Raw genomic sequence first — 18377 nt, forward strand, 5'->3', positions numbered from 1 at the left:
TCTCACCTTTAGAATGTTTTCACCATTAAGATTTGAATAAATTTTAAGAGTGCATAGTTGATCACATGTTTATGATGTCATATGTGTGTGATACATATAAAGTAACAATATTTTTAAAAAGAATCTCATATCTTATTAAATCAAGTACTGAATATGAAAAAGAGGCCACTTTGTTGACACATGACAGAATCCTTTTTCTGCCAAATTGTAGTTCCCTGTGCTTGAATTTGCATGGGCAAATAGTCCCGAACCAAAATATTTTCTTTAACACAAACTATTTTACGAAACAATGGCTAATACACTAACCCTTTTTTAGTTGTATTAACATTGCCCATCAGCCTAGCAATATAATACATTTTTATCAAATTAGTCACAAAATTGTAAAATCATAGAAGTTAGAGCCAAAAGTGACACTGAAAATTAGTTTTAAGCAGCAGAATTTTACACATTTAGAACTGCAAGTAAGCATTTTATCTTGGTACATGAGGTGGAAAGTTGAAAATATTCACTTGCTTCCCCCATCTTCATGGGAGGAGTATATTTACTCACGCCAGGATCTTGACCTTGGTCTGCGACTTTCTTTGGCATCTAAGATGGTGGTGTCTACTACCTGTCCCTTGACTTCTGGTATGGCTATGTGACTCCCTTTGGCCAATGGAATGTTAGCATTCATGACACTAGGTTTAAAAGGTTTGTTGTGCTTTGCTATTGCCAGGAGAAGAACTTCCCCAAGTAGTTGCTGCCTCTTTGCCCTGGGTGCCTGAACAAGTATGTATAGAGTAGACTTAGCACAATCTGTAGTGGGGAGTCAAGCTCAGCTAGATCTACTGTTTGAAGCAGAGCCACTGGCCTACTTAGATCACACCTGAGTTGGGAACCCAGGAGCATGAGAATAGAATGTTTATTGGAGTATGCCATCGAGTTTGGGGTAGTTTGTTATGTAGCATTATTGTGGCAATAGCTAACTGGTATAACCTCTTAGGACAATCTTATTTTTAATAACATAATTTCCATTTCTAGTAGTAACTTTCTTAGCTAACCCATTTACGTTCCTTTCTGGCTCCAAGACACACTGTTCCCACTCTAAAACAATCTGACTGATGCCTGTGACTCACTGATTGCTTGCAGCTGTAGCTTATTTTTTAGTGGGCCCACATACTTTTGCACCTAGCAGTTGCTAGGTGTTTACAATAATCAATTTTTGTTGTTTTCAAACTTGCTGATACCAGTTGTACTTATATGTTTTAATTAAATATTATATAAATTAATGAAATGTGCTTGTGTAAAGATAGTTGCTTCTGGGAAACCAAGTTAAATGCTAGGAAAAAGCTAGGTTCCAGAAAGTTTCTGCCAAGATATAACATCTACCAGGTTGTTTTTTAAGTATTCCTAAGTTATTGCTTTGTTTTTGAAGAATGCCTAAATGGAAATCATGGACAATTAACTCTGTCTGCTGTTTCATGCAAGACAGAGCAGATCATTACTGGATATATACCCAAGGAAAAATTAACTGATCTATCAAAAAGAAACAAGCACTCAGATGTTTATCGCAGCACGATTCACAACAGCAAGACATGGACTCAACCTAGATGCCCATCAGCGGTGGATTGAATAAAGGAAATGTGCATACACACTTTGGAATACTACACAGTTATAAAAAAGAATGAAATCATGTCCTTTGCAGAAACATAGATGCAGCTGGAGGCCGTTGTCCTAAGTGAGATAACACAGGAATAAAAAACCAAATACAGCATGTTCCCACTTGTAAGTGGTAGCATTGGGCATACATGGGTGTAAAGATGGCAACAATAGACACTGAGAGTACTAGAGTGGAGAGAGAGAGAGGAGGGCAAGGGTTGAAAAGCTACCTGTTGCTTACTGTGCATAGCACCTGAGTGACAGGGTCACTTGTACTCCAAACTCAGAATCACACAATATACATTTCTAACAAACCTGTACATGTAACCCCTGATTCTAAAAAGTCAATCTTTTTTTTTTTTAAAAAAGCATAAACTTGGGCAACATGGCAAAACCCCACCTTTACGAAAAAACACAAAAAAATTAGCTGGGCCTGGTGGCACAAACCCATAGTCCCAGCTCCTCAGCAGGCTGACCGATGGGAGAATCAGCTGAGCCTGGGAAGTCAAAGTGAGCTGTAATTGCACCACTGCACTCCAGCCTGGCTTACAGAGTCAGACCCTGTGTCAAAAAATAGAACACTGAAATTCTAACCCACAGAAATTCCTGAGGGGAGGAGGAGTGGCTGGATAAGAGGGCTTGACCTTTCTCAAACGATTGGTGAATGAGCTTATAGTTATGTATTTTATGTTAAAGTTACATGTTGAAGGTATGCATTAATCCTTTAATAAACTTTTATGAGTAATTAATCAACTATTAGAGAGTGGTTTTGTTAGGGATATCTCATTAGGGTTTGCTCCCTATAGAATGATGTTGAGACAATCATAAAGAATTTTGACTTTGGTACAAACATTTTCTCATTTTTGTGCTTCGCCATAGTAGTTATTTTTATAGGTAGGCCTGTATTTGGATGTTCTATACCTTTGAGTTTTGCTGGGCCTCTTTGGGTTTCCTAAGTGCAATGTTTGGATTGTATTTTTTGGTGGTTAAATCTAGAAATCTCCTTATGTAATATATGGTGATGGAAGTTGTGTTGTGTAGACAACTATTTAAATATGTATTCTTTATGAAGTATATATTTTTATGAAGTTTATATATATACATATATATACACATACACGTAACTTTCCTATATAAGCAAATTATAAGAACCTGTCAAAATAAATAGAGGAATAAAAACAAGTTGTGAGTCAATTCTTTAGTTCTTTAGTTTTGAATCCTATTTGCACATAGTTAATTTTGAACATGCAGCAATTCATCTTAGGTTTCCTGTCATTAGTAACAATTAGTAAAGGTATGGAGCTAGAGGGAGGGATATTTCTCCGGAGACCAGCCCATCTCAGGAGACGGTGTACCTGGAGTAGGATATGTTCCATGCTTGTTGATCAAGTGTGTCCTGTTCACTCTGAGTTTACAGCATGAGTGGCTTCCCCTCCTCTGGTGGTGGGTGCTGTTGGATTCTAAGGACAGGAATGCCAAGAGAAGATGAGGAAATGAAAACAGTAACTCTTAAATAGGAAATGGCCATACCAAGTGGGTGAAATCCCAGCATGAGTAATGTAAATGTGGGTCCAAGGAAAATAAATATTATTTAAAATTATATTACTAAACCTTTTATATAAGACTTTATAAGCCCTGTGTGCTGTGCATACTACAATGACCTTAGGATATGCAGTTTTATTTAAATATCCATCAGAACTCAGCTGCTTCTGTCCATGGAGTGATCAACCCTAGTGTGTGGCTCAGCCTCTCTCTTCCCTGACTGCTGCTGCAGCTGTTATGCCACCCCTGCCTCTTACATGGGAAGTTATAGGGGTTCTTTACTATCTTTGGAATAAATCACCAAATCTTGTAGAGTCAAGCAGCTTAATATCCTTTCTATGTATCCCTTTTTTGAATAATTATTATAATTATTTAATTTATTGAACACATGCTATGTATCATTCATTTACTTTTCTAAGTGCTTTACATGTATTAAATCAATTATCTTCACACATGTGTGAGTGCATGTATACACACACACACACACATCAAAAAAAGAGGTACTTTGTTCATGGATACATAATATTTTACATATTTATGGGGGCATGGGATATTTTGTTGCATGCATAGAATGTGTAGTGATCAAGTCAGGGTATTTGGGACATTCATCACCTTGAGTCTTTATCATTTCTATGTACTGGGAACATCTCAAGTTTTTTCTTCCGGGTACTTTGAAATATGCAATATGTTGCTGCTAATGAGTCACCCTACTCTACTATAGAACATTAGAACTCACACCTTCTGACTGTATATTTGTACCCATTGACCAACCTCACAAAAAGGAGGTACTTTTTAAAATCCCCACTAAAACAGTAAGATAACTGAGGTTCAGAATATTTCTCCAAGTCTCATGCTAGGTTAGTAGTGGAACAAGGATTTGAAGCCAGTCAGCCTTAAGCCATGATCTCAGTTACCTTGCTTTATTGAATCAATATTAATTGACTTAAGTTTCTAAAGCAAATGTGTTTTCCAGTAAAAATAAAGTTTTTCAACTAATCTTTTCCTACAAATCTAGTATAAAATCATAGGTATGCATAGATTACAACAACAACAAAAAAGACTATATTGTTGAACTAGTGCTAAAGCGTCCTTTCAAGGAAGAGGGAACATTAGTGACTTGCTAAAGAATGATCGAAGACATGAGCTGAGGTTCTTTGACTCCCTGACTAGCTTTTCCATTTTATCATACAGATTTAATATGACAAAAGCCTGTTTTTATAGCAGCTATGAACATTGGGTATAGGAAAGAAAATGATTTGAGAGGCCTGGATGTAGTGGTTTGGAAAAAGTTTTTAAAAAATGCTCAGAAGATTTTGGAATTGATTGAAAAGGTGTACTTTGAAACTGGAAATTGACATTTAAGAAATACAGCAGTAACTAATTAGTGGGAATGAAAATGTTGAAAACACGTATGTATCCTTTTTGTGCATTTCTGCTGTCTTGCTTAAGGTAATTTTTACTTTGCTCCTGGATCGCTGCAGTAGCCCTCAAAAATGTCTTTTCTGCCAGCTGCAGCTATCTGTCATTGCTGCAAGCATTACCTTTCTAAATCACAAACAGGATCATGAACCTCTTAAAATATTTCAGAGGTCCTCATAACTAACTACTCTATGATCAGTTAGATCTCTATAACTCAGCTCCCAAGGCTGTTCATGCTTTGTTGTCTGCCCATTTCTCCAGCTTCGTCTTTATTAGGCCACTCCCTCACCCAGCACACATACACCATTTGATCTAGCCTTACCAAATGACTTGAATTTCCTGAACCTTGTCATGCTGTTTCATGAGAGACCTTCGTACATACAATTCCCTGTGTCAACCCTGTTCTTCCATTTCCTAGTATTTTATTTTTATTTGTTCTTCAAAACTCAAGCCAACTTCTTAAAATCTAGGTTCTCTTTGACTTAATAATTCCACCTCTAAGAATCTGTTTTAATGAAATATATATTTATGTGCAAATATGTTTATTGCTACTACTTATAATAGCAAAAAATACTGTATTTGAAGCAATTAAATACGCAGTAAGGGATTGATTTAATAAATACTGTGCAATATTACATAGCTATTAGCTTTGTATTGTCAAAGATTTTTTGATAAGATAAAACCTATAACATTAAATGACAAGAGTATGAAACACAAACACATGTATATGTTTTCCCATTTGTACATTACTGTCTGTATGTTAAGTGGGGAGGGGAAGAGAGATTGCAAAAGATTACTGGAAGGAAATATCTTCAAATTAATAGAAGCTCTTTAGATGATAGGATTATAGGTGATTTTTATATCTTTATATTTATAATTTATTTTATTTTGCAAGTTTCTACAAGTATAGATGTATTTTGTAATCAGAAAATAACAATTTAATTAAACACATGCAAATGAGTTCAAGGATCTGGCTGCCTGGAAAGCCTTCCACAAACTCCCTTGCTGATCAGGATGCCTTTCTTCTGCATTTCCGCAGGGCCTGTGTTTAACTCCAGTTGTGCATCTGTGGCACTGAATGCCAATCACTGACTCATTCATCTCTCCCCGGTCCTAAACTATGATATTCTTAAGGGCAGGCATGAGTCTTAAGTGACTTTTCCTCAGAGCCTAGCATAGTAACTGCCAGATGGTGAGTGCTCAATCAAAGGTATTGAATTAATAATGAGAAACAAAGGCTTCTCTGGAGTTAGTCAGCCACCCTAATCACTCACTGGTCCACTGCATGAGAACATTAGACCTGGATTTCAGTGGGACCTGGGAGAAATGATTGTATGTTTGGATTACTCCTTTTCCTAGTAGCTTAAACTAGAGTTCTCATATTCAAGGGTCCTACTCTTCAAATCTCCATCCCCACCATCTGACTTGTGCAAACATTGTCCCTTCTGTTTTTTGAGACACAGTCTCTCTCTCTCTCTCGCCCAGACTGGAGTGCAGTGGCGCGATCGTGGCTCACTGCAGCCTCCACCTCCTGGATTCCAGTGATTCTCCTGCCTCAGTCTCCTGGGTAGCTGGGATTACAGGCACACACCACCACGCCCGACTAATTTTTGTATGTTTAGTAGAGATGGGATTTCACCATATTTGCCAGGCTGTCCTTAAACTCCTGACTTCAGGTGATCTGCCCACGTTGGCCTCCCAAAGACATTGTCCCTTCTTTAAGCTCTGTTTCAAATGCCTGAAGCTCCTTGAGGACCTTTCTGATGTCTGTAGTCTGATCTGAAGACTTTAAATCCCTTTATCAGGACTTATTGTCACCTGCCTTGTATTAGCCATTTTTTTCTGCATCTTATTCCATTATGGGACTTTAAGGATTTAATACTTTCACAGTGTATTCATACATGAAAGCATGATGTTGGCCAGGCACAGTGTCTCATGCCTGTAATCTCAGCACTTTGAGAGGCTGAGGCGGGTGGATCACCTGAGGTCAGGAGCTCAAGACCAGCCTGTCCAACATGGTGAAAACTCATCTCTACTAAAAAATACAAAATTAGCTGGGTGTGGTGGAGCATGCCTGTAATCCCAGCTACTCGGGAGGCTGAGGCAGGAGAATCACTTGAACCGGGAGGCGGAAGTTGCAGTGAGCCAAGATCACACCACTGCACTCCAGCCTGGGCATAAAGAGTGAAACTCTATCTCAAAAATATTGCGGCACTATTCACAATAGCAAAGACTTGGAACCAACCCAAATGTCCAACAACAATAGACTGGATTAAGAAAATGTGGCACATATACACCATGGAATACTATGCAGCCATAAAAAATGATGAGTTGGATGAAATGAAACACATTTTCCAGTAAATATCTCAAGGACAAAAAACCAAACATCGCATTCTCTACGTGGATTTGAACAAATTAGGAGATATACCTAATGCTAAATGACGAGCTAATGGGTGCAGGAAATCAACATGGCACATGGATACATATGTAACAAACCTGCACATTATGCACATGTACCCTAAAACCTGAAGTATAATAAAAAAAAAAAAGAAAAAAAAAATTATTCTCAACAACAACAAAAAAAAGGATGTTGTAAATCATAAATATATGTAATTTATGCCAATTAAAATTGTTTTTAAATGCTTTAAGGATCCTAAGTGTACAAAGCATCTTGTTTTGATTTTAATACTTGACAATGCCTAATAGTATTTTTGTACATAGCTTATGCTCTGTAAATGATTGTTTACTTATATCACCAATTCTGATTTATGCATTTTTTTCACTTGGGCCTTCCCTGACCAGGCAATTGAAAATTGAAAATTTTCTTTGCCCTAGAACAAAGAAAGTCTGTGATCCTGTTTTTATTTTATTTTGCTCTATAGTAATCATCACCAGCAGATATACTAAATTATTCACTTATTTACTTATCTATAACCTTAAACAGATAGTAGAGATGATCATCTCTTTTACTTGTGGCTGTGTCCCCAAAGCCTATGACTGTGTCCAGCACTTAGTAGGTGTTCCGTGCTCTGTCTACAGCCCAGCCCGATTGTCTTAATCCTTGGAAAAATCTTCCTCCATAATCCTGGTGTTATCCTTCCAGAAAAGGTCATACTACTAACCATTTTATTTCCACTAAAACAAAATAAAATCTGAGACTTATTAGTCAGTGACAAGTTTTGCCCATGAGTGAAGAGGCATTCAGGTTTTTTACTTAACATGTAGGTTGGAACATTATAAAGTTCATCAGTCACAGTTTTTGACACCAAACCACCACCTTAAAAATTAAGCTTTAAATCATTTTCCGACACATCCTGGGTGCTGCGACAGTTAGGTAATCCTGGTTTTATCGGTACACTGGCTCTGTAACACCTCCTAGATTCTCTGCTCATTAGTTTTCATGGTTTGGGTTTCAGAGACTTTTGAGCCAGCAGCTCAGTGAATGCCCAAAGAGTTGAATCCAGTTTCTTTGGCAGCTTTTGCAGTTAATGATGACCTGTTCACTTGAATGGCTTCTGATTTCACGTTCAATTCAGGGACAACTAAGAGCTAAGTGATGTACTTGTCTTACCCCTTCTCAGTGGGACTGGAATAGCATGTCTTCATGTTTTCTGGCAGCATTTGTTAAAGTGGCCCGTGCATAAAGTGAGATCCACAGGGTGAATTTGATATGTCTTTCATTCAAGCATGCATTGATTATTTTATTTTATAGTTTATTGTGTTAGTGCACCTTGAGATGCCTGAACCAGACATTGACCTGCCCTTCAAACACCTTAAATTTTAGAAGGGGTGATAAGTCCCTCTTTGTGACCCACCCAAGGAGGTAATATTGTGTCTTTTGTGTCTCGGGACACAAAAGAATTCTGGGAACTTTTATTAAATCTCTTATCTTTTTGTATTGCATTTCTATATTTATGTGTTTCTGCGAGTCTCCTGAGGGCTTGGAGCAAATTGTATTCATTTATTTCTACATCCTCAGAACCAAGTACAGCATAGGATAAGCCTCAATAAACGTAGAGTGAATAAAAAAGAAAGCTAGGTGCAGAATAAAGTGCACCTTTATTCGGATGAAGGTGGTATAGGAGGAGACATTTGAGCTGACTTGATGGTTGGACATGTAGGAAAGGGAGGGAAAACATTATGGCAATGGATGCAGCATGTCAGAGATAGGAAAGTGTAAAAGGGTAACGCCTCTGAGAACTACAGGGAGTGTTTCCATTTGGGTGGAGGGTGGGGTTCACAATGGGAGAAAAGCAAATTATGTTAGTAAAAGGCCTGGGATCTGATATGAGTATTGCAAAGGAGGCAATGAATTCCTAATGCCATTACTGCTCACTGGCTTTTGTTCCAACTCTTAGGACTCCATCTATTAGATTTTAAGGTTAAAGAAAAGATAAAGGGGTCAGAAGGAGAATATTATGTTATAAGAGATTAGAGCCTGGAAAATCCTTCCTGGAGCACAGGACTCAGCAGGATTAGGGTGGGAAGATAGTCAGGGCTCTTGAATAGGCCCCTCCCACCCTCAGGTTCTTGCATGTTGAATCCATTTGTCAACCTAAGGGCACACTGCATTTGAAAACCCTGTGTTGGATTTTTTAGATGAACTTTGCAGAGGTTGACTACTAAGAAGACTTTGTCACTCTTGCCCCTAGCTGTTTGCACGTGCTTCCAACAGAGTACCTCATATAGTGTCCGGGGAATGCTGGCAGGTCAGCTTCTCCACAGGATGGCCAGACTGTCGCATGCTTTTTTGTTTCCCAGAGCCAAGTACAGTGCTGGCATGTGGAAGATCCTCTATAAATATCTTCTGGGTGAAATTGCATTGCTGAAATATAGCCAAAGATACTATTACCTCAGGGACATCAGAAACAGGAGTTTTCATCTAGATTGGAGTTAGATGCTCATAGCTCATGGGTGATAGAATTTTCTATTAGGAAAATGACATTATAGGTATTATTTTTCTGGTTCCTCCCCTCAGTGGGAATGAGAGGTGAGCAGAAACACAGGAGGGCAGTGGAATGTCATGAAATCAGTGAATATCTCTAGAACATGAATTAGGGAGTGTTCAGAGAAGTTGAGGCTGCATGCTGAAGACAGAAGACTGATGTCTTCCATTTTTAACAGGGAGGAATGAGAGAGTGCAGAGTATAAGAGAGCTCTGCAGACTCTGCTTATGTGTTGCATGTGCACAGCTAAGATTACAATTTCTAAAAACATAGTTTATTTTTCTAGTTAGACATACAATTGCATGTACATATGGTTTTTGGTAAGGACAAGCTATTACCTATTGATGTATTATTATTAATATTGTTATTATTTTGCTAAATGGTTAGTCTTTCTATTGTGGAAAAAAGCGAATATGCTGTGCAAGCTTTTATGTGTAGGAATGGGAAAGAGGATACTGGGAGAAGTAATGCACATTTCAGATGGTTAAGTGCTGAACGTGTTCTATTGAGGGGAGTATCCCATTCTTACAACACTATTGTAGCTCATTTGAGGGGCAACACAGTGGCTATTGATCATCTATGTGATATCTTGGGACAGACACTTAGGTCTCTGTTTCTATGAAATAATCTTAGCCAACTTCTAATGTATTCCCTTTATGCTTAGGAAAAAACAGTTATCTTGGCAGAAGAATCATCTATCTGGTTCCCTTGCGCATGTCCTGTTTTGTCTCATAAGAAGAGGCATTTGTATATTTTAAATTTGGTGCCAAAATTAAGAAGACGTATCTGTAGTCCTTATGTATCTGTCTATATGTGTTGAATTAAGGTAGCAGAGGGTAGAAATGGCAATGTGGCTTATTTGGAGGATTGTATATTTTGTTTTCTAGAATGTTCCACCTTGTTTCCTACTTCTCCTCCAGGACATGGGGTGTGGCCGGCAGGATGGCAGGCAGGGGGCACACAGCTTGACAGCAATTTTGTGTGCCACTGCTTGTGCTTTTCCCCAAGATGAGAGTGTCGGCAAAAACTGCTGCTTAAAACAGCGTGACTCCCTCTCTCTCCCTGGAGACTGACTGCCTTCCCTTTTCTGTTGACCTGAGGCTTTAGATCAGAGACAGTTCCTAATGGGAAACTCTCCCCAGTTTTGGCAGTGGGGATACACATTGCTGGTGATGCTTTGTCATTCCGGCAGTTGATTTATTGCAGAGGTTCAGTATGCAGTGTCTGTGGATTGGAAAAATTCAGGGTTCAGGTCTTTTCTATTGACTTCTAGGCAATCACTGCCAGTGATGGGATCAGTCCAGGGTTTTTGATTATTCCAAATTTCATGTTGCAGAAGCCTGGATAATCAAGCAGTGAGTAATGGGATGTGAATGCCGAAGTCCTAGAAATAGCTTTGAGAACCTTCTTATATGCACAGAGGGAATGACTCCAACTTATCCCGTTTGTTCATTCAGTTCTCTCTGTAATCTGCACATGGTAACTGAGTGGACTGGATGGTGTTATTCAAATATAGTATGTGCTTTTGGTGTAGTTGTTTTCCTGAAGGACCATGCTTGAGTTAGCAGTAGTCTCTGATAACTAGTTCACTTAGAAAAGCTTCACATTTCTCTTGTTTTAGTAATACATAACACATTTAAGCCACAGTTAAGAGCATTTTACCATAGGATAGCATAGGAGAAGAAAACTCTAGCTGTTGCCAGCCATCTTTTGGTTATACACTAAGAGCTCATTTGCCTTTTGCTATTAACGCTTGTGGCATCTCTTAGAGAAAAGCGACTGCTGGTAGTTTGGACTGAGTTAGGGGTGTAGCCTGAAGTATTCAATGAATCAAACTGACTTCAAGTTGACTCATTACTCCCTCTTGAACAAAAGACAATATGTGTGGAATTCTGATTACAGCTTAGATCTTCGGCTTTAAGAAGTTGCCCTTTGAGCTTGCTCTGTAAATAGTGATTAGGTGCAAACCTTGGATTTTGGTCCTTCACCACCCAGAATGGTGCCTGGGTACTGAAGAAAAGAGCTTTTCCCATTGCAGAAGCACTTTAAACAGTAGATTCTTTAGCAGGGAGACTAAAATAGGTTTCCCATTCTTCAAATGGGTGTTTTAAGTGCTTTGCAGGTGTATCTTAGAGAACGGAGGTATTTATTTTTAATGAGAAGAACTGAAGAATAAAAACAATCACAGCCTTGGAGAATTGCAGATCAAAGCTTTTTTCATTATAAAACAAATGAAGGCCTCCATCCTAGGAGCTAGTAAATTCATTAATTTTTCATAGAGGAATAGGCTATAAATGGTAATTTAATTCTTTTGGGAGAAGATCGTTTAAGTGGTGTTTAAAAGTCTACACACTTAGGTGGTTTGGAGTGAAAACCTGCTGTGATATCTAAGGCAGTAAATGTACAGTGCAGCTGAAAAACTTGTTCAGAAGCACTATGGGTCCTTTATAACTGCTCTGTTTCTACCTAATGCACAATATAATATTTTGTACTACAGCCATATTTAGTTACTTTAGAGCTGGGTTTGCCATCTTGCTGTTTGGATCAGAAATGCTACTGTCAAGAAGTAGAGTTGTAGGCAGCAATAATAAGAAAATCCCAAGACTTTTAAATCTTCTATTTCATGTTTCTCCTAATTGGTCAGGATCTCCCCTCACCATTCCAAATACTTGTGCTCCTCTCTTAAGTTATCCCTGTGGTTTCTTTCTTTTGCTCTTCAAATAGCAGCTATAACATTTACTGAAGAAGCAAGTTCAGCTCTCCAAATGATGGCTGGTTCCATGAGAGAGCCAGTCTGCTTGGAAGTGCCAGAGGTTCCCAGGTAGCAGCTCTTCTAGAACTGTGCTGCTGTGAAATGATCACATTGGAATGGTCATAGAACTCAGGGAAGCCACATTTGTTAAAGTGGCCTGAGTTTGGAGCCGTTCTGCAGGCACAGAAAAACTGCAGAGCAAATGAGTTGTCTATGATATAGGTGCATGTATGGAGGCATGTCTGTAAAATGGAAGTTGTTGCTGGGCTGAGAAGTACCTTTGGGAAATAAGATAAATTGTGAAGTTGAAAAAGGTTAAGACATGTTCATCAACAAATGATTGGATAAAAAAACATGGTATGTACGTACAGTATAATACTATTCAGCCTGTAAAACGAAGGAGATTCTGCAATATATGACAACATGGATGAACCTGGAGGACATTATGCAAAGTAAAATAAGGAAGTCACAGAAAGACAAATCTAAAGTAGCCAAATTTATAAAATCAGTGACATGATGGTTGACAGGGTCTCAAGGGCAGGGAGAGTTTCAGAGTTACTAATCAAAGGACATAAAGTTTTAGTTGAGCAAGATGAGTAAATTCTAAAGATCTGCTCTACAACATTGCACCAATAGTCAACCATAGCAGGTCATCTGGGTCCATCCTCTGTTTTAGAGATGAGGAAACTGGCTCGAGGGATATCTCTTGAGCCTTAAACCAGTCAGTACCTGAGTCCCCTTGTTGCATCTCCTGTCGTTTAACTCTGCATGCTGGCTTATTTATGCCTTTCCTCATCTTAAATCCTCTCCTGGAATACAGCAGCATATGAATAAATGGATGAATGTATGCCTTCTGCATTTTAACTGCTAATTCTTATCAATCTGTTTATCTGTATTATAAACTGACATGTGTTTGCCTGTCTTGCTTGCCTTCCCTCCCCTACGTACGAAGACAAGGATTTTGTTTAAACTAAAATAAACCTATGGTATCTAAAATTCTGTCATGTGTTGGTGAGTATTCAAAAAACGTTGCTAAAGAAGGAGTATCATAAATGAAACATTTGCATTTTTTAATCTTCTAGGCTGGCTGGACCACACTTGGTTGGTTCTTTGGTGATGGGCAGTTAAACCTGATCCGGAAAAAAGAAAGGTTTCCCATTTCATTGCCTCGCCTTCTATTCCTTGTGAATGTGCTGACAACACCACCTCAGAACTGCTGGAGCCTAAACAATAATCTCCTCTGAGCTTCAGGCCCTGCTTGTGGGACTCACCATTGGCTTGGGGTCAGAGGACTAGGTTAGGCCTTAATGCACAGACTTGCAGGGCTGTGAAAAGAATCATAAATATCCCTTTTTTGGCTCATCTATGAGCAGGTGTTCTGTGAGTTATCTGTTTGATGGTTTTAGTCACACATGTTGGCTGGCAGTTTAGAAATTTAGTTTTTGAAGGGCTAATCTCTTGGGTCGGATGATTCCAATTCATGTCCACGTTAAGGTGAACAGTTTTCCTTCTCTCTAACCTATATTTTAGTACACTTATGCTCCATAGTCTAATATATTCAGTGATTTTTCTCAGCATCCTGAATAAGATCTTTAAAGGGCATCTAAAACGTCACATGTCCAAGATGGATGTCCAATTCTTTACCCCACACATTTGCTGCTTCTGCCATCTTACTTGTCTCATCTCAATAAATGGCAGCTCCAACCTCCCAGCTTGAAGTCTCCATGATACATACATACACACAAACACACACACACACACGTATATATGTATGCACATTTTACATATATATGTGTAATCTTTTATTCAATTTGTCAGCAAATCCTGTTGGCCGTATCTTCAGATTATTTCCAGAATCTGCTCACTTTTCATTGTTACTACCTTGGTCCAAGTCAAGAAGACAGGGTAAAAATGTCATAATCACACCTTTAATGTTTGGGATGGTATCTAATCAATAACCCTCAGCTTTGGGGCCCATTATCTGTCTGCAGGATTATTGCAGTGGCCTCTTTACTGGTCTCTTTCCTTCTGCCCTTCTTTGCTGTCATCCTTTTGCAACACATCAGCTCAGTAATGTTGAATATTGGTCAGATCCTATCCCTTCTCTGCTCAAAACACTAAGGGTTTCCTGTCTGAGAGTAAACTTCGCAAAGACTCTATAGAATCTGGCCCTTTGTTTTTCTGACTTTGTTTTTTACCATTCTCTACTCACTGAGTTTTGCCACACTGTCCCCTCTTGTTCCTTGAGTATACAAGGACTGCTCCCACCTGATGGCCTTTGCTTTGGCTGTATCTTCAGCCTGCTATGCCCTTCCCCATCATCTGCATGGCTCACTCCCTTACCTTCTTCTTGTCTTTATTCAAATGTCCCTTTCTCAATGAGGCCTTATCTGAATACCCTATTGCCTGCCTATCCCTCTTTCTTGCCTTCTTTCTCTCCGTAATCCTTTGTATCATTTGACTTTATGTATTATGGTTATTTTCTTACTTTTCAGTCTCCCTCCTCTAGAATATAGCCCCTTGGGGGCAAAGATTGTTGTCAGCTTTTTGTCTGACCCTGTATCACTAGCTCCTTAATGGTGCCTGTCCCATAATAAGCCATCAGTATATTGGATAAATGAATGAATGCTTTCCAGCACAATCTGCCTTTTCATGGCCCAAAAGTTCTGTTTTCTGTGGCGTTAATATTTAATAAGAGAGGCCAGGCGTAGTGGCTCATGCCTGTAATCCCAAAACTTTGGGAGGCCGAGGCAGGTGGATCACCTGAGGTTAGGAGTTCGAGACCACCCTTTCCAACATGGCAAAACCCCATTTCCACAAAAAAAAAAAAAAAAAAAAAAAAAAAAACACAAAAGTTAGCCAGTCTTGGTGGTGGGTACCTATAATCTCAGCTACTCAGGAGATTGAGGCAGGAGAATCGCTTGAACCTGGGAGGCAGAGATTTCAGTGAGTCGAGATCATGCCACTACACTCCAGCCTGGGCGACAGAGTGAGACTCCATCTCAAAAAAAAAAAATAATAATAAATCAACAAATAAATAAAAATGTATTTTAAAAGAAGTATTCTGAGAACACTAGCAGAAGGGGTAGATTGAGTTTATGTGGCTTTCTTTAGCTGCAGACCAGCCACTTGTAGCACCAAGTTACTTCTCTAACTAATTGGAGAATTTCCACATAATTAGACTGGTGATATTTTAAATACTAATTTGAAAGGCTTGAGTTTGCAAATACATATGAGAAGCTAGAAGCCGCTTAACTGTCCTCTTAAGGTACCAACCATAGCAAAAATATCTAACACTCATTAAGCGTGTACTCTGCTTTTTATTCTACACACACACACACACACACACGCACACGCAGAGGTAGGTGGGTATTTTCTCCATTTTTCAGTTGAGGACTCTGAGGTTGAAAGAGCTTATATAACTTATAACTTGTCCAGTACAAAGATGTGCAGGCAGCAGAGTCAAGGTGCTGACCTGAGGTATCTCAAGCACTCTATCCTGTTGGAGGGGTTGACGCTTTAAGCATGTTAACTAAAGGGATCTTTCTCTCCTTCCTTGGGTGGGAGCTTGACACTTGTACTCATGAAATCAAGCCCAGCAAGGAGTGTAGAGAGAAGACAGGGTAAGAACGTTATAGATCACACCTTTAATGTTTGGGATGGTATCTAATCCATAACCCTCAGCTTTGGGGCCCAGCTCTGTGCTTCAGGATGTAGAGGGGAGGAACACTAGCTAGTTAGAAACTCAGGTGGAAAGAGGAGCCCAGAGTCTCTGTCTTTGCCTTACAGATATATAGTGTGTGCCTCCTACCTCTGGACAAAGAGAGTTGGTCTAAATACACATTGTATTCTGGTGGCCAAAAGTTATTTCTGCTTTCCTAGGCCTGAGCCACAGAGAAAAGTCCAATCTACTCTGATCACCAAAATCAGAAGATTTCAGAGCTAGACTGGATTTTGGAGATTTGCAAAACTTTTCTCACCATTGGTGCTCCAGCCATTCAGAAAAGCATGCAAATTCTCCAACACACGAGTTTCTTTATTGCCCTGGATCTTTGTGTGCTCTGCTCCCTGTCCTGTTAAAACTTGCCTTCCATGTTCCTCTGGCCAATTCCTTGCACTTTGGGATTCAGCCTAGAAGAGAGAACACAGTTAAAAATATTCAATTATTTTTTCAAGGAAAAAATATCACTTAGCAATATCATGGGTTTTTTTAATGCTTGCAGTTTAGTCCCCCAAACAAAATATTTATTTGTGTAAGTAACAGTATATGCGGATGCTAGCATATGAAAGTTTGGCCTGTCCTTCAACCTCTTTTATCTAAAAAAATGGCAAAATTGAACCATGGATGTGAAATCCAAACAAGTGTATTTATTAATGGATATTGGTTGCCTGTAATCAAGGCACAGCATTTTGGTTAAACCTAGTCTTAGATTAATGATAAACAGAATAATAATTTTTAAAATATGCTAAGTGTATATCTTTAGCATCAGTATGTGACTACATTAAGTATGGGATTATCATTATTAGCCTTAGGGAAAGAAGGCATTAGGTTATTTTTTAATGAATCCAGATGTCCAGAACTGTATTTTTCCTCAAATTTTAACTTACCTACAGGGTAATTTCAAAGTTAGAGCTGTTGAACATGACCGTGGGGATGGGAAGTGAGGTGAGACAGCTGCTTTTGTTTGTGAGGAAACTTAATTTGTGTGACACTTGCCTTCTGTCTTCCAGAAAGTTAGCATGTGTAGTTTTAAAACACAGAATGAGGATGCTACAGTGTTTATTAAGCAAATCCGGTTTATGTCCCTGCATATTTTTGTGATAGTGTATAAAAATTTGAGGTTATACTGCATATAGCAAATTCTCCCCACCTGGAATGACACTTCTATTTAAAAGAGGCATTGAAGTGTAAGATTCAGTAGGCAGAGATAGGATTGACATTTATTGAGAATCGTCTATGTGTCTGGCAGTGGGCTAGAAGCATGCATTGTGCAAACGCTGCATTTCCCACTGGACTCTGAAATCACAGATATTTTAAGAAGAGTAGAGTGATAAGGGTGGGACATCCCAAACACTTCTGAATAAAATAAGCTCTCAGCTGGATGTGGTGTTTCTCGCTTATAGTCACCACTATTCAGGAGGTCAAGGCAGATGGATTGCTTGAGCCTAGGAGTTGGAGGCTGTAGTGGACAATGATTGCACTTGTGAATAGCCACAGCCTGGACAACGTGGCGAGACTCTGCAAGGGAAGGGAGGAAGGAAGGAAGGAAGGAAGGAAGGAAGGAAGGAAGGAAGGAAGGCAGGCAGGCAGGCAGGCAGGCAGGCAAGCTCTCAATGACCTGAAGTGATAGAGGACAACAGCAATGTGGGAACCTTAGCATGTAACCAACCTCCCTGAGCCTTTTTGGTTTCCTGTAAGAGGGTGGCAGCTAGCAGGCAGAAATGAAGGGGAGGCCATGGAGGAGGGATGAGCTTTCTTTTTACTCCAAGTGCCACTCTCTTACCTTCTGCTGGGGGTAGGGGGTTTCACTTGTGAGATTGCTGGGCAGATCATCAGTCTTTTCTTCTATTTCAAGAGTTAAATTTTTCTTTTCCTTAATATAAAAGTAATTCAATTATTTGCTGAACATTTAGAGAGTGTATGTGAATATAAAGAAGGAAATTATAATCACACTCATGATCACATGACCCTGATATATAACCACTGTTTTCAATTTGAAGCGGAACCTCAGATTATATATAATATATTCCTTCCAATTTCAATATACAATGCATACTCTTTTATTTAATATATTAGTGATCAGTTTTCCTAATTGAGCAATTAGACAATGATGGTCACATGAGTAGAGATGGGTCTCAAGAAAAGGCTCAGGAGGTCTTCTAGCCCTCATAGCTACAGGAGACCCATGGTGAGAGCACATAGGAAAGGACTGCAGGTATGTTGATAGTCACAATACATCACAGCCTTGCTTTCATAAGGATCTTTTATTACTCAAAGGTACTCAGACCCTTACACTGCCACTAGGAGTAGAGAAAGGAAGTTTTATATTACCCAGATTTGAGATGAGGAAAGGCAGTAT

The 18377-nt window shown here is 39.1% G+C and overlaps 1 protein-coding gene and 1 long non-coding RNA gene across 4 annotated transcripts in view; one reads left to right on the forward strand and one right to left on the reverse strand.

The window, feature by feature from the left end:
• FAT3 (FAT atypical cadherin 3) overlaps positions 1-18377 on the forward strand; it is a 679936-nt gene that overhangs the window by 57555 nt on the left and 604004 nt on the right. The gene's annotated exons all lie outside the window — the stretch shown is intronic.
• Positions 2891-12345, reverse strand: LOC131384571 (uncharacterized). The gene is made up of 3 exons (XR_009215554.1): positions 12203-12345; positions 9280-9424; positions 2891-3098 (listed from the first exon to the last, which is right to left on the reverse strand). It is a non-coding gene; the product is annotated as an uncharacterized LOC131384571 (long non-coding RNA).

This window comes from Hylobates moloch, unplaced genomic scaffold (genome assembly GCF_009828535.3).
Source record: "Hylobates moloch isolate HMO894 unplaced genomic scaffold, HMol_V3 SCAFFOLD_11, whole genome shotgun sequence".
Taxonomy (NCBI): Eukaryota; Metazoa; Chordata; class Mammalia; order Primates; family Hylobatidae; genus Hylobates; species Hylobates moloch.